Genomic DNA, 25,999 nt, shown 5'->3' on the forward strand with positions numbered 1-25,999 from the left:
CAATATCACTGCCCGCCTATTAATTCAGTATGTATGAGCACATAGATTAATGCAGATGCCATATTCGAAAGTACTGGTAACACAGAAGTGAATGACATAAAGTTAATAACATGGTGACTTTACCGAATGTCATGATCAAAACTGGTTTATATCTGCAAAGATCATAAAATGTACAAAAAAGATGAAGGATCATGGTAAATTATATCAATGGACATTTTGAACAATAATAACCAATGGTATAAACAACATGCAGGGTAAAATCAGTCAACGTGGGGTGCCCCCCCCCGTTGTGACAGGGGAGGGACTCCACACCAACATGACAATACCCACAGTGCTGTGAAGCAATCTTTACAAAAAGACTTAAAGTGATCAGTATGACAATACATGTGTACTTCTAGAATTCAAACACATCAAATAAAGCAATTCAAATTTAAGTCTTGGTTCATCCCTGTGATGTAAGTGATGATAGTTCTTCAATCTAGTAAATCTCACTTTGATGCCACATGTAGACACTTCAACTTTTTTGAAGAACCACACATGTTAGCTGTGAAAATGTGTGTTTTCTCTCATGAAAATGTGTCTTTTATTGGTGATTTAAAATCTTTATTTTGTATTTGGGACTTATGCTCAGTCCACCTGGTTTTAACTATAATAGTTGTGAAGCCTACATAATAGATGCCAAGCTGGCATTGTAAGGCAAATATGACATTCATAGAGTCACAAGTCACAAACCAGTTTTTCTTAACGATTTATCTAATTTGGGCTATCTACCTAGACTATGTATGAACATACACTAGTGATTGAGGGTCAGTATAATCATCATATCCTGTGCTTTTTTGCAAGCAATTAATCAATTTGCTACATTGTTTCACACATACTTCCGTATCCGAGGTAACATGTTTCAAACGCACCAATTGACTGTACGGTAACCCCTTAAGCGTGGAGGATGGATAAAAATGATATGCATGTAAAAGACTGTTACGATACATTGGTTTCACTTACAATTTGGAGTAAATTTGACCATCCACAATGGTCATATGAGTATTGATTGAGATCATGCTCCTCTGATCCATGTTCCACATGAATTTAATGCGATTCAAGCTTCCAAAAAGTGACTGAAGCTCAGAGGGTGAACCCCCAAATGCCAAATATATCATCGATATACGAAGGAGAAAAGAGAAGTTTTGACCAGGAACTCACAATTTGTAAGATGTGTCCATGTTCAAAGTGATGCATACAGCTATTCACATAGTAGGTGCCATACTGGCACCCATCGAAGTACCTGTGATTTGTATGTAAAATTATTCATCAAACTGAAAACAGTTCTTAGTTAATATCAATTTCAACAACGTTAAGACAAAGATTTTATCAGTTCCAGAGTTGTCATGCTGTAACAACAGCCGTTCCATCACCAATAAACCTTCCTCATGTGGAATCAAAGTATAGAGATTTACCACATCACAGGTAAATAAAGTCAAATTGATGAGGTCACAAGTTACAGCTTGTCTGTATTATCCTGTCTATATATTGAGCAAGTGGTTCAAAAAGAGAGTCAGAAGCGTCCACAATAGGGCAGCCAGTTGGATTCTGAAGAGACTTTTGTACATTCAGCAGTATGTAAAAAATTTGGTACCATAGGAGAAAGCTTAGTCAAAAAATGTATAGTTTTGTCAGAAATAATCTCATCAGACGCTGCTTGTGTCAAGACATCTTCTATTAGAACCTGTAATTCAGAAGTTGTATATGTTGATCATTTCAAATAAGTATCAAAATCAGAAAGCTGTCTGAGACATTTATTCTGGTAATCCCTGGTGTTCATGACCGCCAAGGAGCCTCCTTTATCAGCCATTTTAAAAGGTGAGTCTGGTATAATTAACTAGTTCTTGCAAAATCTTCTTCTGGTTAACAGATAAATTGCTAGGTTTCTTATACGAATAGGATATTTTCTGTAAATCAGCTAACATGGAACATTCAAAAATCTCTTATTTTGAATAATAGGACAAAATTTGCTTTCACTCTCTGGCCGGCCTCCCTTGGCCCTCCTCCTACCCCTACCTGCGAGGCTAAGAACCTCGGGGTCATCTTCGACTCCACACTTTCCTTCTCCGCCCATATGTCTGAGGTCTCTAAAAAGTCTAACTTTCTACTGCACCTCCTCAGAGGTACTCTGCCTTTCCTCTCCTTCCCTCAGAAGCTCACTATCTGCCAAGCCTTGGTTCTCTCTAAGTTGGACTATTGTAACAGCCTCTTTCTAAATCTACCAGCCTCCACTCTCCGCCCTCTACAACTTATACAGAACAGGACTGCGAGACTTGTCCTTGGCCTCAAGCCCTGGGATTGTATCTCTCCAGCTCTGAAATCACCCCATTGGCTCCCAGTGGATGCAAGGATCAAATTCAAAACCCTCTGCATCGTCCACAAGGCTTTCTGGGGCCTGGGTCCAAAATACCTTCAGCTATCCCTTCGCAAATACCTCCCCTCTCGAGCTCTTTGCTCCTCTACCTCTAACTCCTTCCGGGTCAATTGTTTTTCAAAGAAACGTGCTGGGGGTAGATCTCTATCTTCGGCTCGGGCCTCCCTCTTTAACAGCCTCCCTGCCACTCTAAAACTTGAGGAGTTTCCGGAAGCACCTCAATACCTTCCTCTTTGCTTCTGCCTTCACTCCCCCTCTACCCTGCTGATCTGCTCTCTCTTGGCACTGTACACCTTGCCACCCTCTGTCCCCTGGGCCCAGGTACCTGCTCACCCTGCCACCCTCCTGCACTGCCTCCCGGCCACCCCTTACACACTGGGGACTGTATCTGTACCCATGCAGACCCCCCCCATTGTTTTTCTTCTTTTTCTGCACTTATCAGACTACCCAGTCTGCTGCCTTAAACACAGCACTTGCCACTTGCTGGCTGCACTACCACTGTTTATTGCCTCAATGTTCTATTTATTATTATTTATTCTGCTCTCCTCTGCTCCACACTTTCCACTCTCCCCCTTCCATGCACTTTTTCCCTTTTTCCCTTTCCCATGCACTTGCGCGTTCTCAATGTCACTGGGCCTAGTAAGATCGTTGTTGTGTTGTGTTGTGTGCTCTCCTGTTCCCCTCCCTTGCCTAGTCACGCTCTGAAACACTTGCGTATGAGCGCAATACAAATATAATATCATATCATATATGTCATTTGAGACCAGCCATGTTTTGCCATGTTTTGGTGTTTTTCCTAAAGCTTGGGAAGGTCTGGTCTGTTCGGAGGTGCAATGGGAGAGCGTTCCAATATTGGGCGGCTTGGACCGGGTAGCTCGTCCCTCCTGCTCTTTTCAGGTTGAAATTGGGGACTGTGATACAGCAGTAGCAGTATTGGGCAGCCCTCGTGGGATGGGAAGATGATTTTTTGATGATTTCTTCTTGGAGGTACTGTGGGGCAGCTTTGTTTAAACATTTGTGAGTGATGGAGACAAGTTTGAAGTGAATCCTGTCCTTGATAGATAGCCATTTGTTCTCTCTTCTGGCTTCGGAGATATGTTCTCTCTTGGGAATGCTTAGGGCAGTTCTCAGTGCGTTATTTTGTAAAATTTGAAGTTTGTTCGTAGTCTGTTTGCTGGCTCCTGCATAGAGGGCATTGCAATAGTCTAGTTTTGACAATATTAGTTGTCTCGCTCGAGTGGCATGGCTCTTGGCGGAAAGGTAAGGTTTGCCAGCATAAATCAGATTGCATGTATAAGCCGTTGTGGAGGATGTGGCATTAACTTGCTTACCCAAGTTCAGCATAGCGTTGAGGTAAAATCCTAATGTTTTGGTTTCTTTGGCCACTTTAATGGCAATGCCATCAATGGTGAAGGAGGCTTATTGTGCATTGAGTTTGTTGAGGTGAGCTGGCACACCTAGGATTAGTATTTTTGGTCTTGTCGTCCTTCAGGCAAAGGCCATGGGACACAATCCCTGTCTGAATGACTCTATAGATTTTGCTAAGGAGTGCTAGGTGTAAGTCATAGGGCCTCATTAGGAGTATGGCGGTAAGGCAACAATGGCACCAGTATCACTACCGGCACCGTTGCTACCGTACCGCCATACTAGGCCTTCTGCTTGCCAGTGCCCTTGCAGTCACCTGGTCTGACCAGGTGACCATACCGGCACCCGCAAGCAGAACATGATGGTAGCAATGGTACTGTTATAAACGGTACTGCTACTACCATCCCCTCATTCCCATTGAGCCCTATGGGGACGGACCGGCTCTGGCACCCACGCAAGGGGAATTACCAGGTCCGCCGATGTCGGAATGGCCCGCTGATTCCCCTTTCGCAGTTGCCAGAGGCAGATGCGAGTTTGGGGGTAGCCTTGCCGGTAAACTGAAAAGGCTACCTCCAACCTCATAATGAAGGCCAAAGTCCCAGATAGGGGTAGGAGTATCTGGGTATCATCTACATAGTTGGTGTAGATGACATCCAAATGGTTCAGTTTGTCAAATAGAGGCTTGGTGAATATATCATACATGGTGGGGGACGCAAGAGCCCTGGGGAACTCCACATGTAATCAGGAATGGATACGTGGCTGCAGACTGGGAGAAAACCATTGTTGACCTGTTGTTGAGAAAGGATTGAATCCAGTCAGAGGCTTCTTGAGAGAAGTTAGCTGCAGAGGATAGGTGCTTGCAGAGGATCGTGTGGTCCACCAGGTCGAAGGCAGCCGAGAGGTCTAATAGAAAGGGTAGGGCACATTGTCTTTTGTCCTTGAGTGAGTCGTCCCGGGAGGATAGCTTAACGGCAACGTGCGTGCCTTGGACGCAAGACGACACAAAGCAACACAGGTTTGATCCCCGGGTCTGCGCTTAGAAACCTCTGGGTGTTTAAGCACATTATAAATACAACTAAGACAAAAAAAACAATTACACAACAAAAAAAACAAAAAAAAAATCCTGTAACAGCGCCTCCATGACCGCGGCTGTGTGAGCACTTTAAAAGTGCAAAAGAAAATAATATTTAAAAAATTTGCATTTTCAAGTCAATAAATGCTGTCTCGAGTGGACTGAAGCGCGATTGTCTTAGATTTAGGAGATTATTAGTCTCAAGATAATGCTGGATCTGGAAATGTTTAAGATTTTAAGGAGAAATGGGACCGTAGTGATCGATCTGTAGTTGGTTGGGATGGTTGGGTCAAGTGAGGCTTTTTTTTAGCAAGGGTAGGACCCAGGCGTCCTTCAGATTTGTTGGGACACTGCGCGTGCGAAAAGAAGCATTTATATGTTTAGTAATAAATGGGACCAGGTCCCTGGCTGCTTCTTTGATTATTTGGGGAGGGCAGATATCGACTTGGCATCTTGAGGATTTGAGTGATGCAATAATATTTTCTGCCTCTGTGGAGGATACTTGAGAACATTTGAATTTAGGCGAATGGTTTATGTGAGATACTTCTGGTTTGGGGTGTGAATCTGGATTGTTGAGGGTAAGTCTTTTGGCTTCGATTTTGTTTTGAAGAGTAGTCATTTTATTTGCTAAGGCATTTTGTATGTCTGTATGCCATACATTGTCCTTGATGCAAGGTTCTTCAGGTGGTGTGGAGGATTCCAGTTCCCTTAGGATTACAAAAAGTTCCTTGGTACTGGAGCTGGCTGTATTTATCCTGTCAGAAAGGTATTACTCAGTGGAGCATCCCCTGAGCTTAGAAACGCCTATTTCATAGCAAATACTACTTCAGATATTCAAAAATAGGTAAAATACATAATATCTGCTGTGCAATCAATCATTCCAGACACCAGAATGATATGGATACTTTGGTTGAGATTCAATCACTTTGTGTTTTATTCATAATGTTCAATCATTAATATGGCTTGTTTCCAGATGCTACACAAATCTGTGGCACTCACCTGAATTGTTCGTAAGCCACATTAAATCTGTGATGCCATCAATGGTTGGAGCAGGTGTTAGAAGTACTCTCACCTCGTCCCTCTCAAGAAAGGGGGAATAGTGCTTTAGTTTTAAAGAAACAGCCTCATGTAGGGATTCCTATGCTGACTTGCAGCCGCATTAGGTACTTACTTTCCATGGTGCTGAAACGAAGCTCTTAGCAGGGGTCTGCAGCGTCGTGTTGTCCAGGGCTACCATAGATCTCCTTGGCAACAGGATGCTGCGACACGCGGAAAGAGCCTAAATATCCAGCATCACTACGTATGTGCGTGGTGATGTATGTTTGCTCTGACTCTCTATGTTTGTAGGGAATTGTAGTTTGTACAGTAACGTACTGTCAGCATTAATCAGTAAAGTGCATTCAAGAAATGTATAGGAAGAAGTGATCCTGGCTATTTTGTTCTTCAATCTTAAACAATATTGTTGACTCTTGGTCCCTCTGGTATGCTGAAGCAGTATCAACGTTTAATTAACTCAATAGAAAACAGTCCTTATAATTATGATTATGTGTAGCTCGCTTATGTTCTGGTTTTATATTTACCGTAACAAATATATCCTAGCACGGGTTTATTTAATATCGCCTCACTTGGTCATCACTACTTTTGAATGTTCAGTGTTACCCGATGAGTTTCTTAATAGCACTAGTTGCCTGCGGTAGATGAAGCACGTGTGTTTATTGGAACGTATTGTAAGCATATCGAGTTATGTTGACTCATTTAGCTACTTTAATTATATATTGCGCAAATGTCCCTATTATAGGAGATTCAACTATATATACTTGACTGCTCTTACTGTTTCCATTACCAGTCTTGATTGCTTATTCACTCATACCTTACGGCACATCTTATATACATAGCGAGTTATGTTGACTTATTTAACCACATAAACCATATGTTTCGCAACTATCCTTATTGTGGCAGAATCAACTATGCATGCTTAACGGCACACACTGGTTACATTACCAACTCTGATTGCTTATTCATTTATGCTTTGCGGCACATATTGTGTACATAGCGGTTTGTGTTAACTTATTTAACCACATTAATCATGTGTTGCACCAATGTCCTTATTGTAGGAGGATCAACCATACACACTTGATGGCATACACTTTTTACATAACAAGCTCTGATTGCTCATTTAACAATAACTGTGTCAAGTATTGCAAGCTTCCTTTTTTAAGGAGTATTTAAAGAGTCAGATTTGCAAACATTACAAGTTCCATCATCATCTCCCATTGGTTTATAATGTATAATTTGTTCAATTATCTAAAGTGTTTGCTTTTGGTACTTCATAACAAAACAACATAGATCAAGTTCTTCGTTGAGGCCTGATGCCGCAACTGTTTCAAGCTTATCTATCCAAATGCCTCACGCTGTTCTATTTTCTTGGTTATACTAATTTGTAAGTTCTTCGGTTGAATAACCTCTAAAATTTGAACCCGTATTTGGGTTAGTTGGTGCTTGCGGTCTTGGAAATGTCTAGCTATTTGTGAGTGGCGATTGTTAGTTCTTATATTAGATTTGTGCTCATTCCAGCGAATACGTGCTTTGCGGCTGGTTTGTCCAACATAGGTAAGTCTGCATGGGCATTTGATTGCATATACCATGTTCTGTGATTCACATGTAGCATGATCTTTCAATTGAATTCTTTCTCCTGTACGTGAATTTCATTATGATGTTCCCTTTGATGACATTGTTACAGTTGTTGCAAGAAAGGCATGGGTATGTCCCTGGATTTTTGCTCAGTTTTCTCTTTACTGGCTTGGGTTTAGTGTCAACTAGAAAATCTTTTAAATTGTGACTCCTTTGAAAAGCAAAAATCGGTTCATTGGCGAAGTTGGTAAGCAGTTTCGTGTCACATGTTAGTAGTTCCTGTGCTTCAAAATTGCTCTCTTAATTCTGTTAGACTGAATGCTGTACTTGCTTACAAACACTAGCTGTGTCTCACTGCAGGTTTACGGATTTTTGGGTATTAACAGTTTGTTACGTACTTTTGAATTGGCTTTCTGTTTAGCTTCTTGCAGTTCAGTTTCTTTGTATCCTCATTCTTTGAATTTATCAAGCATTTTAGATGATTCAGTTTCCCAGTTCTCATTGTTATTCACAATTCTTTTGACCCTTAAAAATGGACTGTATGGTAGACTTACAATAGTTGATGGAGGATTATAACTTAACCTGTGCAGCAGGTTGTTTCTGTCTGTTGGTTTGTGAAAAATATTTGTGATGAAGTTGGGTACTGATGGTGTGACTTGAACGTCCAAGAAATGTAGACCAGGGTTTGCGATATCTCAGGTAAATTGTATTCTAGCGTCAATAGTGTTGAGATACTTCAAAAAAAGGTCAAGGTTTTCCGCTGTATCATTTCAAATCAGGAAAATGTCATCTATTTAATGACCCCAATGTTTTATGTACTTTTGCCAAATTGGATGTTTCAGAATGTGATCGTCTTCAAATTTGATCATGAAGGTGTTTGCGTATGCTTGTGCCATGGTGGCCCCCAATGGCGGTTCCACTTATTTGCTGTTAAAAAGTTTTATCAAACTTGAAGTATGAATTCCGTGCAGTCTTCTCTAGTAGGATCATTATGAATTCCTTAGATGCTCCAAAATTATCTTCTTTCAGCAAAATCCAGTCTACTGCTTGTAATCCTAGGTCGTGAGGTATAGACGTATACAAACTGCATACATCCATAGTGACAAGAATATTACTGTGTTTGATATAAATGGTCTGTAGCATGTTCAGGAAATCTGTGGTATCCTTGATATAAGAAGGATATTTGCAAATGATTGGTTGTAAAATTTTGTCGAGGTAGATTCCTAACAGTTGAAGTAATCCTTCTGTTGCAGCTACAATTGGTCTTCCCGGTGGTTTCTGTAGTGTTTTATGGATCTTTGGCAGTAAATAGAAGTAAGGGACTTAATGATATTGAGTTGTTAGAAATAATTTGGTGGTAGTAGAGATCCATTCATTCTCCTCTGCAGCAGTTAACATTTCTTGAATCTTGTGCTTAATTTCTTGCATTGGATCGTATGTTAGAACTTTATATTTTTTGATGTCTTGTAGTTGCTTATGACATTCTTCAAAATTGTCAGATGTCTTGAGGATCACCAATACTCCCCCTTTATCAGCTGAACGGATTGTGATATTAGGATCTTCAAACAACTTCTTTATTAGTACCGTGTCCTGTTCGCTGAGATTTCTGTATTGTGTATCCTGTAATCATATGTTTCTCTTTTAGACCGTATAATTTCAGATTTGTATTTGTTAGAGATTTCGCTCCAATTGAGTTTGTTTTCTTTAGAAGGGAGGTTTCTCCATAGGACCTCTAATTTCCTTTTCTCTACATGCATAGCTTTTAGTTGCGGTGTAAAGCAGGTGTTGAGGTGAGCTTTCAGTTTGCTTTTACGCATTTTGAGTGGCGCAATGTTGTCTAGGGCAAGAGTCATGGTAGAGTTGTACAATTCAACCAGCTACTCAGGGTCTGATAGTTCTGATGAAGCATTTAGAGAGGGCATGAGGAGAGGCAGGAGCTTCTCCGTAGTTATGTTTTGTTTGTTACTCATGAGGCTGGGAGGTGCTATCTGCTTAGTTTTGGTGCTATTTGTTTGGTCGAAATAGTGAAGGATATAAGGTAGTAGTTGGTCCAGGGTAGGGGTTGAATAGATGAGATAGAGGTCTCAGTATTGAGGTCAGTGACCCAGTCTATAGTTATACCTTTTTCGTGAGTGGGTTGGTTAACTCTTTGCGAAAAGCCTAATTCAGTTAGGGTGACAGAGAGAATCTTCACCTGGTGGTCATTGGGGTCTAGGTAGCCCAAGTTAAAAACACCTAACAGCAGTATTTGCAAAGTATGTTGACCGGGAGTAAGGACCAAATGTCTTCTTCAAAAGTTCCAATAGGGCCTGGCGGTCTGTATATTGAGTGGATGGTTAAGGTGCTTGTCTTGGTCATGGCAAGCATAACTGTGAGTAGTTTGCAGGAATTAACGGAGGGAGATGTAGTTACTCTGAGCACAAGACTAGCCTTAGTGATGACGGCAATGCCGCCCCCTTTTGACTTGACTCTATCAGCTCTCACAATGGTATACCCATCAGGTATGGCTATCAGGAGGGGGTCCTGCAGCCTTGTGTAACAATGTCTCAGACACAACTAAGAAGTCTATGTAACCTGGAATGGCCTCCCCTTTGGAATTTGTATTTGTATTTGTTTATTTATAAAGCGCCTTACGCCAAAGCGCTGTACATGGAACATTACATAAAACATGAACGATATAACAGTGAAGCAATTACAATAGGAATCGATCAAGCCATAAAACAGTGTGAAGAGCAATTAACTGAGTGGGATAGGGAGGACGGGGAGAGGGACAGGGTAGGGGGGAGTGGAAGAAGAGGGAAGGAGGAGGAAGGGGGAGGGAGGAGGAGGGAAGGAAGGAGAAGGGAGGGGGGAAAGTTGGGGATAAGAGTGGGAAAGGGGGGAGGTGGAAGGGGAGGGATTTCAAGGCGGGGAATGGAGAAGGAGAGATTTAAGGGAAGTACGGAATGAGGTGAAAGTGGGCTAGAACGGATATCAAGAGGAAGGAGTTCCAATGTAGGGGTGCTAAGAGTTGGAAGGAGCGAAAACGAGAGGAGGCACAGGGGGGTGGGGGTGAAATGAGGAGGAAATGGTCAGCGGAACGAAGGGAACGGGAGGGGGAGTAGAAGGAGAGAAGGGAGGAGAGATAAGGGGGGGCAAGACCATGGAGAGATTTGAAGACAAGGCATAGGAATTGGAAATAAAGTTAGGTGTGAAAGGGAAGCCAGCCAAGGTAGGAGAGAGAGAGGTAGAGATGGAGTCACAGGGGGTGAGGAGACACAGGGTGCGAACAGCAGAGTGGTAGATGGATTTAAGAGGGGCAAGGTGAGAAGTAGGAAGTCCAAAGAGTAGGGAAGAGCAGTAGAAAAGGTGGGAGAAGATAAGGGAGGAGATTAAGAGTTTAATGGTGTGGAAAGTGAGAGAGGGACGGATTGTGAGAGAGGGAGGGAATGAGGAAAATCTCCAATTATTTAGCCTTTACAAGACCTACCCTCTTCTAGGTCTTTTTTCTGTGGCTCAGCGATGACAGTTCAGATCGCCCTCTCCAGCACCATGATGCCTTCGGGCGGCCGTGCACTATATAAGTGAACATAACATAACATAACCTGTGATAATTAAGTCCGATATATCAGTGACATGGGCCATCAGCGTTCAGGCATTGATTAAGGCACCTTTTAATAGAGGCCAAGTCTCATCTATGCGGTTAGTTTGCAGTTTTCCTGGGTTGTCTCTTTTATTGGGAAGCTTTGATGTGCGATTCTTAGTTACTGACGGGGGGCCAATTAGGTATTTTGTTTGGGCTGTAGGGCGAGGTTACTATGAAATCTTGAACCAAGCCTAACGTTTCTGTTTTCAGTAGAGCAAGGCTGGTTAGGTGTAGGTTTCTTAGCATAAAGGTTGATCCATTGAGAAGGGGTTAGGGATTTAGGGGCCGATTCATGGAACAAATGTGCGCTGAAAATCTGAGCGCAAGCTGGGGCAAGCGTGAGAAAGCAAGCGCACGCATGTGATTCAAGGAAGGCACTGCGCATGTTTTCCACTGGTTGTGCGCCAAATCCGTGCATGGCGCAAGCAAGCGCACACGTCATCAAACGGCGTGCACTACGCGCACAGGGAAAGCACACACAACAAAAGTGGGCGGAACAGTGGGCATAACACGCGGAATGAGGAATAACGTGTGAAAAAGAAGGCGAACTGGGGAAGTACTGGAGGGAACTACACGGAATGCCCACACGCATGCGAACAACCTGTATTCATGGATTGGAATACGGGAAACCCGCGCACGGCAAAAGACGCGCACAGGCATCAACGCGTCTGCCACACGAAGGCAGGCAGAAGCGTCCCGCGCACAGTATAAAAGTGCGCGCAAACAACAAACATGTATATACAGCTACGATGAATGCCCCATTTGTCGCAGCACTGATCGTGGGGCACCGCAGGAGGAGGAGAATAGCCAGGGCCTGCATTTTTTCACCCCGGACAAGCCTTTTTGGGATGCCTGATGACCAGGTCTATGGCAGGTATAGGTTTCCACCTTGTATCATTCCAGACCTGGTCAGGGAGTGGGAAGATGACCTTACATCCACCACCCTCTGCTCCAAAGCATTGAGCCCCTTGGAGAGGGTGCTGAATGTCCTGCATTTATTGGCCATTGGGTCATTTCAGCGGACTACTGCCATAGTGGGGGGGTCTCACAGGCCATGCAGTCATGCTGCGTACACCAGGTGTTGGCAATCATCACTGCACGCCCCTCAGTCCGCAGGCACATATACATGCCCAGAACACCCGCAGAAAGGCAGGCCATTGTCCAGGACTTTTACAGGGTGGCACACTTCCCCAAAGTGCTCGGTGCCATAGATTGTACCCATGTGGCCCTACGTCTGCCTCAGGCCACTAAGCACATCTACCGAAACCGCAAGCACTGGCATTCCATCAACATGCAGGTGGTATGCGATGCAAAGGGAATCATCACCTCTGTCTATGCAAACTACCCTGGCTCCACCCATGACAGTTTCATATACAGAATGTCTGCCCTGAGCCGGGCCCTGGAAGCTGGGCAGCATGGCGACACATGGCTCCTAGGTGAGTACAAATGCCCGTGCACATGCATGCATGTCACACACACACAAATACACAAACCCCAATAATCACAACCATCATCACCTCTCAAGGGGACAGTGCCTACCCTTTGAGCAACCACATGATGACGCCAATCCGCAACTCCACCACACTACCCCAGGTAAGCTACAACGCGGCCCATATTGCAACCAGGGCCATAGTGGAGCACACATTCGGAGTGCTCAAGTCACGCTTCCGCTCCCTTGACTGCTCTGGCGGGCAGTTACTCTATGCACCCCCAGTAGTGTGCAGGATCATTGTGGCAGCATGTGTCCTGCACAATTTTGCAACACGACAGGGCATACCGGTGGACACAGTGGTGCCCCCACATCCCCAACCACAGGCACAGGCGCTGCCCATGGGAGGGGATAGGGCACGTGGCGAGGAAGCCCGGACCCAGCTTGTGGCCACATTTTTCACCTAAACTCCCACCCCTGCAGAGTGCACACAGGCCTGGCACATACCAGGTGACAATCGATGATGCCAAAGAGACAGTCAACTGTCACAACCTTACCAACCTGAGAATATTGCCATGGAAGTGCCACATTGTGTGCATCCCTAGCTACTTAAACATAAGCAATTCTGTGTGACCACAAGGCACACATGCAAGTTGTGAATCACACAGGCCTGCAAAACAGGCCATGACTATCACTGTTATGTCACCCAAAACCTCCCAAACCACAACAGGACATGGCAAGCAATAGCTATAAACCAACACAGTACCAATAAGGTACACATTGACATGTGAAAAATGTAAAGTGGCATCAGACAATGATGCCTGACTAGGAATCAGATGAAATGACGGACCAACAACCTCCCACACAAAAGAACGCATACCCAAATGCATTCCAACAGTTGTAGTTGTAACATAACAATGAATGCCTGCCTACATGCACATTGTGCATAGCAAAATCAACACTGCACCTTCTGTGTGCCGTGTCCACCTCATGCAACACACTGCTCAGCGCACAGCATAGTGAACAGCCATTGTGTGTGACGCACACCCTAAGCATCACATCTAAGCGACTAACTACATCAAAAAGCATAATACGCATGTGCAGGATCCACAATTGGTCATAGATCATGTGCTGCAGGGACACAGTGGGCACCAGAAGGCAAACAGAGTGTGCATGTGGACATGGGTGGCTGTACATGTAGTGGATCATAGTGCGAGTGTTTGGGTCAGTAGGGACATGCACTCAATATATGCATGTGCAATCAAGTGACCATCAGTGTCCTCTACACATCACATGTGAACATTCACCATGTGTACACCCCAGCATGTCAAGCCACAAATATTCCCTCACACCTGAAAGCTAAACACAACACATGGACAGGCATTGATCAGCAGAATACATCATGTACATAGGATACCGCAATTACAATGTCAGTTTGCGCATCACACTGTAGGGCAAGGTAACTGTCAACAACAAAACACCCCCCCCTCACAAATCACCATGGCCCACTGTACAACAGCACCTGGGTTATGTAGCCTTCATAGTTGAAGTTCACCTGGCCACAGGATCACCCTTCCCCTTTGTCAACATCTCCCACCTTGTGTGCAAAAAGTGTCCAGCACCCTCAGAGGCCACCTTGACTTGCAAAAACACCAAATCAAAGAGAACTGAAAGCAGACCAAAACAGAAGCCAAGCAAAAAGCCTGCAGGCAGCAAAACAAACCAGAAGAGCCTCCAGTAGATGACTTGAAGTAGCAGTACGTCACAAAGCACAAGTACTACCACAATGACGCAACAACCAAGGTAGCACAATAAAACAATGTCACAACAGGATGTGTATGTTGTGTGGTACATAACACAGAATAATGCAGCACAAACTGATGTTTACTGTCACAGCTCCCGTGTACAGGTGCAGGAGTGGCACAAACCAACCACCCCCACCGTGGTCGGGGTGCCTGCAAGGTCAAACTCACACAGGCCTCTGAGACCCTGGTGGGGAAGGAGGGTCAGGGATATGCAGTCGGGACAGGCATTGCTATACTGGATAACCGGAATGAGGGGCAGGAGAGGGGAGTAGGAAATGCACAAAACTGTACTCCTCACATTTACACATACACAAGTACACCAAACCTGATCATCATGCACATAGTAACAAATTAATCAAATGGAAGACAAAGAGAAACTTATCTCTGTGGTGAGTGCTGGCCTCCTGCCTGCACACTCTCAGGTCCGGTAACAGGAGCAGTTTAATGCTGCAAAGAGAGCCACAGTTACTAATCTGTGCGTGCCCATAACACACAAACACACCACCATATATGCCCCAAAGTAACAAAATACTCTACAAACAAACAATCTGGTGTGGATTCTTCGTACCCATACGTATCATCACCCCTGTGATGGTTCATACACAGTCAATGCATTAAGTCATGCACCGCTGGGTGCGTTACAAATGGAAGACCAATGTGTCACGAATCACACAACATGCAATGTTCCCTGGGTAAGCAGCCAGAAGCAAATAGCAAGGTATGACTTCAGAACAAGTCGTGTTCCACCATGACCCAAATAAAGTAGGTAGTGCATGTGTCAATTCTACATGGTAATGAAATGCACTGCACACGAGTCTGTCCCTTGCAGTCTGTCCCTGTGAGCTGCTTCTTTCCATGTCTTGCAATGCTACATGGCTAATACAAGTGCCTCAATCGACCATGGTGGACCGGAGGCTATGTGCCACTGGCCCTGCAGGTTCCCCAGACAACTTAGACATCGACTAGCCATTATTCCACCAACGCATCTCAGCTGTATTGTGCTCTTCAACACCGATATTTGTCCAAGCCCACCGTCAGTGCTGCTACTAAGCATGCATGTGCAACTGGCCAGGTGGAAGGTCTGCTGCGTTGTGGCCCCCCTGTGCTGCTCACCTTGCCTGGAGTCCCTTGAAACACGTCAGCTGTTTTCAGATGCATGCGCGCAATCCCTGTGCCTCTGCTTCCGCACACATGCACATGATATGATATGATCGTTTATTTATATAGCGCCTATACCCAATGTGTTTCAAAGCGCTCCAAGGCAAGGGAGGGAACAAGGGAAAATACAACCATATTCTTACAGGCCATGAACAGTAAGGATGTGAAATTAACTATCATACTCGGCCTGACGACATTTCAGATAGTGCAAGAGCTAAAACATAGATAAGGAAGGGAGGGGGAGAGTGGGAAGGAAATGTAAACAGACAGGCGACTACTGTACTAGGCCTGACGACATTTCTGGTAGAGCCGAAGAAAAACAAAAGGTGAGGGAGAGGGGTGCAGAAAGGGAGGGGAGGAACAAAACAAGCGACTATCATACTAGGCCAGACAACATTTCAGATAGTGCTGGAGGGGCAGTGGGGAGGAAATAAACAGTTATGGGAGGGTGGAGGAAACAGACGAGGTTGCTATCATATAAGGTCCAGGGACAATTCTGATTCCATGTCGGCACCACCAAACGTTTCCAGCTTCCAGACGTCCAATGACCCATGTCTGCTGGCAAAGGTGGTCTGGAGGCTCATAACCTGCACAAAGTGCATACAACACATGATTAATGCTTTAAAATCATCTGTGTGTGTCTCTTCAGGCATTACATGACTGGACCATGTCAGAGACGTACATCACAAATCACACCATCAGTCCGTCTTTCACAGGCAAACTGTTGAACACACCATCTACACCATGAATTGCAACAAGCACATGTACAGTATAGATAATAAACATACTACACAATGAATAGCAATGAATGTACACATCAATCATGAAACCCCCATCTAGGCAATGAAGAACAGTGTTCAATAACACCTCTATCATCCCCACTAGGGGTGTTAACACAAGTTTCACAGCAGCAGACATGCCACAGATATGACAGTCCAGAGCCCTTGTGTAATAGGCTGTTACACCGAACCATCCTTGCGAGCCCATGGATAAGGGAAGCAGGAGTGGCATATGTGAGTCAAGGACCCCAAGCTGCAAACACATACACAAGACAAGTTTGAAGGGCCCAGCTGGAACAGACAGTGGAAGCTTTCAAAAGCCACAAAGCACCACACTGTCACATGAAAGCAAAATAGACAAACAATTTTAAACTATATTAACTAATTACACAAACTATGAAAAACCTACATTACCTATTTAAACTAACTATCAAATTGAAATTAAACTAACTAAACCAAAAGAAAAATCAAAAATGGCCACATACGACCTGGGGGTGAGGGGGAGGCACCCAGCAAGGGGGAGGTACAGGGTGCTGCTCAACAGCCACATACGATGATGTTGAGGAAAAAAAAAACCTCCATGGGCTCAACACCTGCACATCCCGACCTATGTGGGAGATAGACTGTCGTCCGAGACTGGCTCTTTCTGGAAAGGAGGATGTGTCACAAGAGCCTGACAACGCTTAACGGCAGCTTGCCGCTCGTCGGCAGCAAGTATGCCGGACGGGTGAGCCTGGTTCTGTGCGGCGATCACACGTAGGTCTGCATGCAGAACCTCCCGTGATACACATGCAAGGTAGCACGTGTAACAAAGAGTTCCTCCTGCAAGCCCTGGCTGGACAACTGCTGCACCTCCCGGCAAGCATGTAGCTCAGCCGAGATGGTACGCTCAAGCTGCGCAAACCTCTCCTCTGCCCGTTCCCTCTGGGACCTCATAAGGACACCCAGAGTGGATCTGAGGGAAGCATACTATTGCCTCATGGCCTCCATGTGTGCCTCTGCATGAGCAGCAATTGCTTTACGCAGAAATGACATTTCAGCCTGGCGTGCCCTGTCTGAGGCTGCCATGCCCAGCCTGAGCGAGCGGGCCGTGGGCCGTGCCACCTGCTGCTGGAGAAGCACCTGCCTAGCAGGGGGGAGCACGGATTGGGCCACACGCTCCATGCCCTCAGCGATGTTCTCCATTGCTGCCCCCTGCTGTTCAGAATTGGCAGTAACGTATAATGCGGTTGCGCGCGGTGACCGCTTTGCTGGGCTTGACCCCTGCGGGATCCAAGGACTGGGTGTCCTCGTTGTGTCGGCACCGACCGCGGCTGCACGACTACATGCCCCCGTCAACGTGATGGCCCAGGCACATCAGTGACTGGTGTGGAGGGTGACCCTGCATCCCGATCCACCACAGGCTGAGGTTCCAAGACTGTCTGACCCTTCAGTGCAGGTGTCGCAGACAGAGGAGTGCTCACATCAGAATCACTCACCCCTGACATATGGACCTGATGCTCGTCCAACTCGACATGGACGTCAGAGTGGTCATCAGGGCGGGACTCATTGCCAGCCAGAGACAAGATGGACTGTAGCACATGTGGGTTTTCGTGGCCTACCTCCCCACGACCCCCACTTGTGCTGGGTTGCTGTAGTGATAACAACCCTGTGCCTGGCATGATAACACCATCCTCTGGCTCCATTGCGTCATCATCTGAAAAGTAGAGAGAAATAAGGTCACTATACATGTTAGAAGCACACAACACACACACACAGACACCAAACACATCAAGCAGACATGTCACACACAAAATAGAACCTGCCATGCTTGCTGGGTCAACTTGAAATTGCTTCTGTTATTAGGCATGTCAAAAGGTGTCAGTTTGCACTGAAGTGGGTCAATGCAGTGCAGCAAATATGTACGTTACTCACTATCTACATGTACAAGAACTTCATGATGTGTGTCATAAAATGTGAAGGCAGTGCAAGGTCAACTTCAGGCATCACGTGCAATGTGCATTCAATGGGTAGCATGTCTACAAGCAATCCACCCCTCCCCCCAAGTGCAAATGCAGGGATGCCTAACATGGTATCAAAAGGCCGAACATAGAACTGTGTATTGACTGACAGTGTTGACTAGCATCAACAGCATCATATGAATCAAGTAACAACACAGCAAATGATGATATGACAGTAAGCAGGACACATGATGAAACCTCTGGAGTACACCCACGTGTGAAGAAGACACTACACCAGTTGGACAGAGTCATTGGCCATTAAATAGGCTGAGGCCTGTGACTCACACAGACTGTCAGGCCCTAAATATGTGTGCAACGCAGTACTGAGCCACATTGGACATGGGAAGGCTGATGAAATGCCATGCAATGTATGTCACCCAGGACTTGCATTACAGTGATCATCCAGTCAAGGACACATAGGGGCATGCGTGGAATGCATATGGAGCATGAATGGGCACTCATGTCCCTGCGGGGCATCTGACCTCTGCAAAGTACAAGTGAGATACCCTGCATCAAGTACTAAGGATGTACCACAGAGCATATGTCTGGCAGATTGGCCGCTGGAAGTTAGCATGTACACAGGACGCATGAACAGGGAAGTACCCGGCGGCAATATTGAAGCAGACCAGTGCAAAGGTGGAATTGGGGTGCAGAGCGGGGGTGGAGGGGCAAGGGAGCATGCCTACATGGAGTACCTGCATGCAGGCAGAGGACACATGCATGTCAGTCATGCTATGACATTGTCCCTGGGCTGAGAGGAAGGTCACCTCACGCTACATGCAGAAGGGCCAGTGAGCTGGAAAATGGACCGGAGGGGCATACTGGTAACCAGCATGTGAGTAGGGTGCAATAGTGGTGATGCGGACAGTCCCCGTCTGCTCCACATGTCCACTATCCTGCAGAGCAGACATGCATCAGTGAAGCATTGCATTACTTGCACATCAGAACCATGTACACGTGACATGTAGTGGCAGTCATGCACAACACATCACACAAGTAAAACACACACGTCCTCAACAAACAAGCATCAACACTCACTGGACGGGGCATCAAAGTCTGGCATCTCTCCCAATCCTTGGACCGATTCAGATGGTATGAAGTCCGCTACGAGTGACTCATGCGGAGTAAGGTCTTCCTTCTTAGGTGGTGGCCCACTGCCAGTCACCAGAGTCAAGTTGTAATTTGAGGCAGGCTTAGTTTTAGCGCTGCGTTTGAGGTCATTCCAACGCTTTTTGCACTCTTGCGCCATGCGCACCTCATGACCGAATGCACTTACATGTTCCGCAACTTGCTTTCATTGGGTATCATGGTGGGCAGCCGTAGTCTGACAATTAGAACCCACTAGCATGTCACGGCTGTGGTCCCACACGTAGTCCATGAGGAAGTCAAGTTCCTGTTTGCAGAAAGGCTTCTTCCTCGACGTGCAGGAGGTCGTGGCTGTGTGTGGGGTCCCAGCCTATGCTGTAGGTGCAACCTTCCTCCTCTTGGATTGCGGCGCAGACCCTGGCTGGCTAATGCCGCCCTGATCAGTATGGCCAGTGGGTTCGGTGGATTGAGCCAAGGGAGTGGCAGGTGGAGGGACAACCAAAGGCCTGACTTGTGTCAGTGGCATCTGGGTGCCCTCTAATAGACCCTGCGCAGCAACATCCGCTGTGGCAGGGTCATTGACCTCAACTGTCCTGGTTGGCAGACTCACAACCGGGGTGTTGTTGGCTGCATCTGCCCCTGCACTTGCCAACACCCGGCTGTTCGGGGCAGCAGATGACATAACTGCCCCAGGGACACGTGTCTTGGTCAGGGCAGCCCTGCGTGCCCCTACGGTTTCCCTCCTGGCCTGTTGGAAATCTTCCAAGGGCTCTTCAAGTGCCAACGCAGCCTGCGCTGGCAGACCCTGAGCCTGGGTGGTGGTGTCTACAGAGGCCCCTGAAGCTACCACTACCCTTGGGCCCGTGACAGTCGATGAAACGGACTGCCGGGTCACACAGGCGCCAGTGCCAGATGTAGAAGCTGCATCTCCCGGAACCACAGGGGGTGGTGGCATGACTGCACCGACACATGGCACAACATCATGCTCAAGCGGTGTACCCCTGCCTCTTCCCCCTCTGCGGCCACCCTGGACACCCTGGAGTCCCCCTACTCCCTGGTCACCCCGGCCAGGTCCCTGACCATGCCCACCACAAGGATGACGCCCTGCTGAGGCACCCCTCACCTTTGGTGGCCTCCCAACCATGGCACAGATGTAGTAGTGCCGGCACAGATGGAGTAGTGCCAATGGGAGGTGTACACCACAATTGACCTGGGCAATTGGGGTGAAGGGGGTGGGATGCAAGATGTTAACAGCCCCCCTGCCCCTGCAAGGCTGTATGTGACCCCGGTGATGTAGTGACGGGTCACGCAATGCTCAGGCACGCCAAAACTGCAGTAAAACCGTGCATGCAACCCTGCAGCCTACGTGCGTGGAGTACGCGGTGGCACCCAGTAACAAGAAAAACGCATACGCGTGGGACACGCAAGCTACTATGACGTCGAAAATGGGGGCGATACACAGGGGCACCCGCAGTGAGAAAAATAGCATGCGCGACTCACCATCTGACTAGCGTGATGCAGAAAAACACGCATAGCCGATACCCCCGCCAAAGGAAGAGATACGTCCTTGATAGCTGTGAAGTTGTGATGGCGCGCTAAACAACACGAAGCAGCAACACACGTCGGTCTCCACGAAAGGCACATACAGCAAACTGCTGGCCCCGCTCACCTTTAACCCGTGCTGAGGGAAACGCCCACGCGCGTCAAGTCACTTACGCGCGTAGGCCCTTTTCTCGGATTACACGCATTCACACGCGGACGTGCCATTTTTTCACATGCGCTGAACCACTATGCCCACGTCATGAGGGAAACGCCCACGCGCGTAACGTCACAGAAGCGCTTACGCTTTAAGGGCCTTTGGTCCGATGAAATCGCATACGTGTGCTGATGCACTTACGCGCCAAGGGCCTTTCCTCCAATTACACGCTGACGTGCAATTTTTTCACGTGCCAAATCACTCCGTATCAAGCTGGCCATGCAACAGCACACGGAAGACCACTCTCCTGCCCAGAAGGCCGAATTACTGCCCCCCAGAGCCCCGAGCAAGCTCCCAGCTGCCATCTGCTGCTGCCTGACTGCCTGCTGCCCACGTGCCCTGCTATTTGCTGCCTGCACGTCAGCCAGGGGTGCAGTTGCTGTGACCACCCCTGCTGGAACCGAAGACTCCCAACTGGGATACCATCGCTCCACAGCCCAGCCCCAGGACCCAGTTGCCCACCCACTATTGCCAGCCAGAGAGGCAGAGGGCCACCAGCTTCACTGCCAGGGAAGTTGGTGTCCTGGTGGAGCAAGTCCTGGGGCAGTATGATGCCTTCTTTGGAAGTTCGCGCGCTGACTATGAAGGACGGACCAGGATCTGGATGGACATCGAGACTGCCATCAACGCGGAGGCGGTGGCAGTCCACCACTTACAACATGTCAAGAAGAGCTGGGAGGACTTCAGGTCCAGGACCCTCAACAAGGCCCGGCGCCTCTTGAAGGCAGCGGATGCCAAGGGGCACCGGGGCCACCTGTCCGACCACCAAATGAGGGTCCTGGAACGCATACGCCCAGTGTTCCATGTCCAGGTCCTTGAGAGGCAGACCTATCTGGAGTCGAGCGGTAAGTGTACATGCATACTGATTGGACGCTGTGCACGTCGTGGTGTGCCAGTAGTGTGCAGGTGGCACATGTGTTTTTGTAGGGCCATGTAGGGATGTGTGTGAACGGGGGCATGTAGCTGCCACATGTGAGTCCTCTCAGGTGTGAGACACATCGATGGTGTATGTGTTGGTAAGCATGGAGGCCAAATGCAGATGTGGGAGCACACATGATTGAATTTCTGTGTATGTACGTTGGCATGGTTGTGGTGTCACACATGGATGGTGGTTCCAGCTGCATGTATCTGCACTGTGTACATGTGCATGTGTGTGTATTTGACAAGTGTACAACTGTGATGCAACATGGATGCATGTGACACTGATATGTAGAAAGCTGAATGCCAGATGTGATATGGATGGCGATCTCATCACAGCGACAGTTGGTGGAGATGTACACATGTATGTAAGTGTGGTAGCGTGTGTGCATCTCTTGTGTACTCCCCGTGTTTCATGTGATGTAAGGCTCACCTTCTGCTGCTCATGCTGTTGTATGTGTATGGATGGTGCTGCCTGGTGCAATATTGCTGTGGAATTGCTCATGTGTGTGATTTGAAATGACATGTGTGACACTGCCACTCATGTGCATCTGTCATGTGTGTATCAGTCCATTGTACAGTGCCCTGATGCCTGTGTCCTATCTCTCCCTGTCTGCAGCGTGAACTGATGAAGAGGGCGGAGATGGTGCTGTGGAGCTAGGCGGCAGGGATCGCACCGCCAGCCGGAGACGCAAGGCCCGGCTCCCCTCCCAGGTTGTCATCTCGTCAGGGAGTGAGGAGTCTGGTGCCACGTCCCAGGCCACAGCTGCCGAGGGTAGGTCCAAGAGGCGGAGGTCGAAGTTGGACTCCTCGGCAGCAGAAGGGGCAGCTGAGACCCCACAGGGTTCGACGGAGGAAGATGTCACAGAGTCATCCAGGTTGGTGGGGGTTTGGTGGAGGAGGAGGCCGTGGAAGGGACAGACACGGGGTCTGGAGGTGGGGATTCCACTGGTGCTAGTGGTGCAGTGCAGGTGCAGGGACAGGAGGCAGCACAGGCCGCCGCAGAGGTGCCTGTGTGTAATCCTGTCCCCGATCCTGTGACTGCATCATCCTGCACCAGCAGGGATGCCTACGTCCAGACCCGTTTTCAGGGAGGGGATCCGCTTAAAACAACTGGCCTTCCGCTCCCTGTGGACGTGGCTATCCGGGACCGGGTTTAGCCTGTCCTGAGTGGGATGGCGTTGCTTCAACTGGGCATGCGAGGTGACCTGCAGTGTTTTCGTGAGGACACTGCACGTCATCTCGAATGGCTCGTTGACTGCGTTGACCTATTGGGACGGGTCACCCAGGCCGGATTCCTCCGTTTGCTGGACCTTGTTCCAACCCCCTCCTCACCCGAACCCCCTATGCACCAGTGGTCCTCCATGCCATCTTCCCACCCATGTATCACCTGGGTACCCTGTGGAGCTGCCTCTGACACTGCAGCCAGGCTGGTGGAGGACACATCCCTGCCACAGTCGGGAGCCGGACGTCCAGCAGGGGTGGCCACCTCAACAACTGCACCCCAGCCGGAAGAGGACGTGCAGGTAGCAAGAGCCAGGGCACAGGCACAGCAGCAGCAACAAGGTGGGAGCCATGATGGCTCGGGGCCTTCAACATCGGAGGGGCAGGCATTGGCCAGAGGGCAGGAGGACCCAGGATTGGAAGTGTCTTTCGTGTGGCAGAGGTTGCCCCACACCATAGATGTGGAGCAGCAGAGGGCAGAAGAGGCACGGCTCACGGTGGACAGGGCTGAGAACTCCATGTGGAGGGCACTGAGGCGGGCCGAGTGCCTCGAGGAAATTCGCAGGGAGTTGGAGGTGAACATGTCATCATCCCTGCGAACCCTCGGGGCCATGGAAGAGGACCGCCTCCAGGACATTGAGCGGGAGTTCGATGATGCCCTGGCCCGGGACATCGAAAAGTGAGCCGTGGGACTAGCCCCCTGCCATTGTAAATAGTTTTTAGAGTTAGATTTCCTTTTCCTTTGATTTGTGGTGAGTGGACTATGCCACACACATTTGTATATATTTTATTAGGTAGTTTCTTAGGTTGGTTTCATTTCTTTCGTTGGGCTCATGGACCCTTGATAATGTATTGTACATAGTTGGACAATGGATTATTTCGAATTTTTTCTTTTGATTTCACCATGGATCAATGGATTTTTCTTTTTACGTTTCCTTTGGATTTGCATTGGTGGAGGGAGAGTTTTGACTATTTTTCTTTAGGATTACTTTGGATTGGTTGTACTTTTCATTTACTCATCTTTTGCACATGCTTTTCATTTCATGTTTGCTATTTTGTTATGCTTTCCTTTCATTGCTTTATTTTTGTACATAATACATTTTCATATTTTAGTTCATGTGTGGGATTCGCTCATTGGGTTAATGCATGTGAAGATGTGGGTTTACACAATCAATGACAACCAGTGTGTGTGTGTGTGACGGACATGTGTTGATGTACATAGTTGATTTTTGGTTTGTATCTTGAGATAGGCATGTCAGTGTGGGGTGGATTGGGAAATCATTGCGTCTCAAGTATGGGGTGGCGTGCTGTGGTATTTTGGTGTAGAAGTGGGCCATGATTCTGCATCTTTACTTCATGTAGGGGGGACATGAGTGGGGGCCTGCTGGCAGGTGCCCCTCACTGCTGGGGGATGGGGGTGCTGGGGGACATGAGTGGGGGCCTGCTGGCAGGTGTCCCTCACTGCTGTGGGGTGGGGGTGCTGGGGGACATGAGTGGGGGCCTGCTGGCAGGTGCCCCTCACTGCTGGGGGGTGGGGGTGCTGGTGGACATGAGTGGGACATGAGTGGGGACCTGCTGGCAGGTGCCCCTCACTGCTGGGGGGTGGGAGTGCTGGGGGACATGAGTGGGGGCCTGCTGGCAGGTGCCCCTCACTGCTGGGGGGTGGGGGTGCTGGGGGACATGAGTGGGGGCCTGCTGGAAGGTGCCCCTCACTGCTGGGGGTGGGGGTGCTGGGGGACATGAGTGGGGGCCTGCTGGCAGGTGCCCCTCACTGCTGGGGGGTGGGGGTGCTGGGGGACATGAGTGGGGGCCTGCTGGCAGGTGCCCCTTACTGCTGGGGGGTGGGGGTGCTGGGGGACATGAGTGGGGGCCTGCTGGCAGGTGCCCATCAATGCTGGGTGGGTGGGGGTGCTGGGGGACATGAGTTGGTGATCACTAGTGCAAGGTGACATGTGGCTTGGCTGGTGTCATGCCCCTGCACTCACCCCCACTCCCACTTTCTCCCTCACACCCGTCTCCCCTACGTGGCGCTTCTCGCCATCATGTTTTCCACCCACATCAGCAGGGGAGGCACGGCAGGCGGGATACCACGGTGGGCAGACCCGCCTCTTTTCGCCCTTTTCCACGGTGGCGGTTGCCATGGCGCCTCCTCCACACCAGGCGATGCCAGCATACCAGGAAGCGCCGGCAGCACCAATCGCTGGCCGCGTTGCGCTCCGCGTAACGCTCGCGAGCGGTCACTTGATGCGTCACATGACTCCGTTCGCAGCTTCAATAGAAGCCGGCAAATGCAGCGCGTCGCTTCACAGCTACTTCTCCGGAGGACTGCCAGGTGTTACTTACTGCATCTTGTTACTATCCTTACCTCGACCTCGGAATGTTTTACTTGGACTTGCTTTGGATTACCCTTGGACTTTGGCGCGCTCTCTGACCCCCCGGATCATCTTGACCTCTGTTTGAACACTGGACTTGGCTCTGGATTATCCCTCTGTTTCTGAAACCTCGTATTGCTTCAAGTTTTGCCACAGTTCAAGTTCTTGCTTCACCCAGGTGTTTCCGGAGTGCCAACTGCATCATCCCAGCCTGCTGTTGGTTTCCCCTGCTGTCTGTGTAGGTCTCCTACCTATACTACCATCCTTTAGGTAAGCTGGTGTCACTGTACCTTGTTTGCTCCCTCTGCCAGTTGCCTTTTGGGTGTTACCTTGATTCTGACCCTTTGCCTTACAGCACTCAGGGGT

This window comes from Ambystoma mexicanum, chromosome 7q, assembly GCF_040938575.1.
Source record: "Ambystoma mexicanum isolate Mex_15411 chromosome 7q, UKY_AmexF1_1, whole genome shotgun sequence".
In the NCBI taxonomy this organism is placed as follows: domain Eukaryota; kingdom Metazoa; phylum Chordata; class Amphibia; order Caudata; family Ambystomatidae; genus Ambystoma; species Ambystoma mexicanum.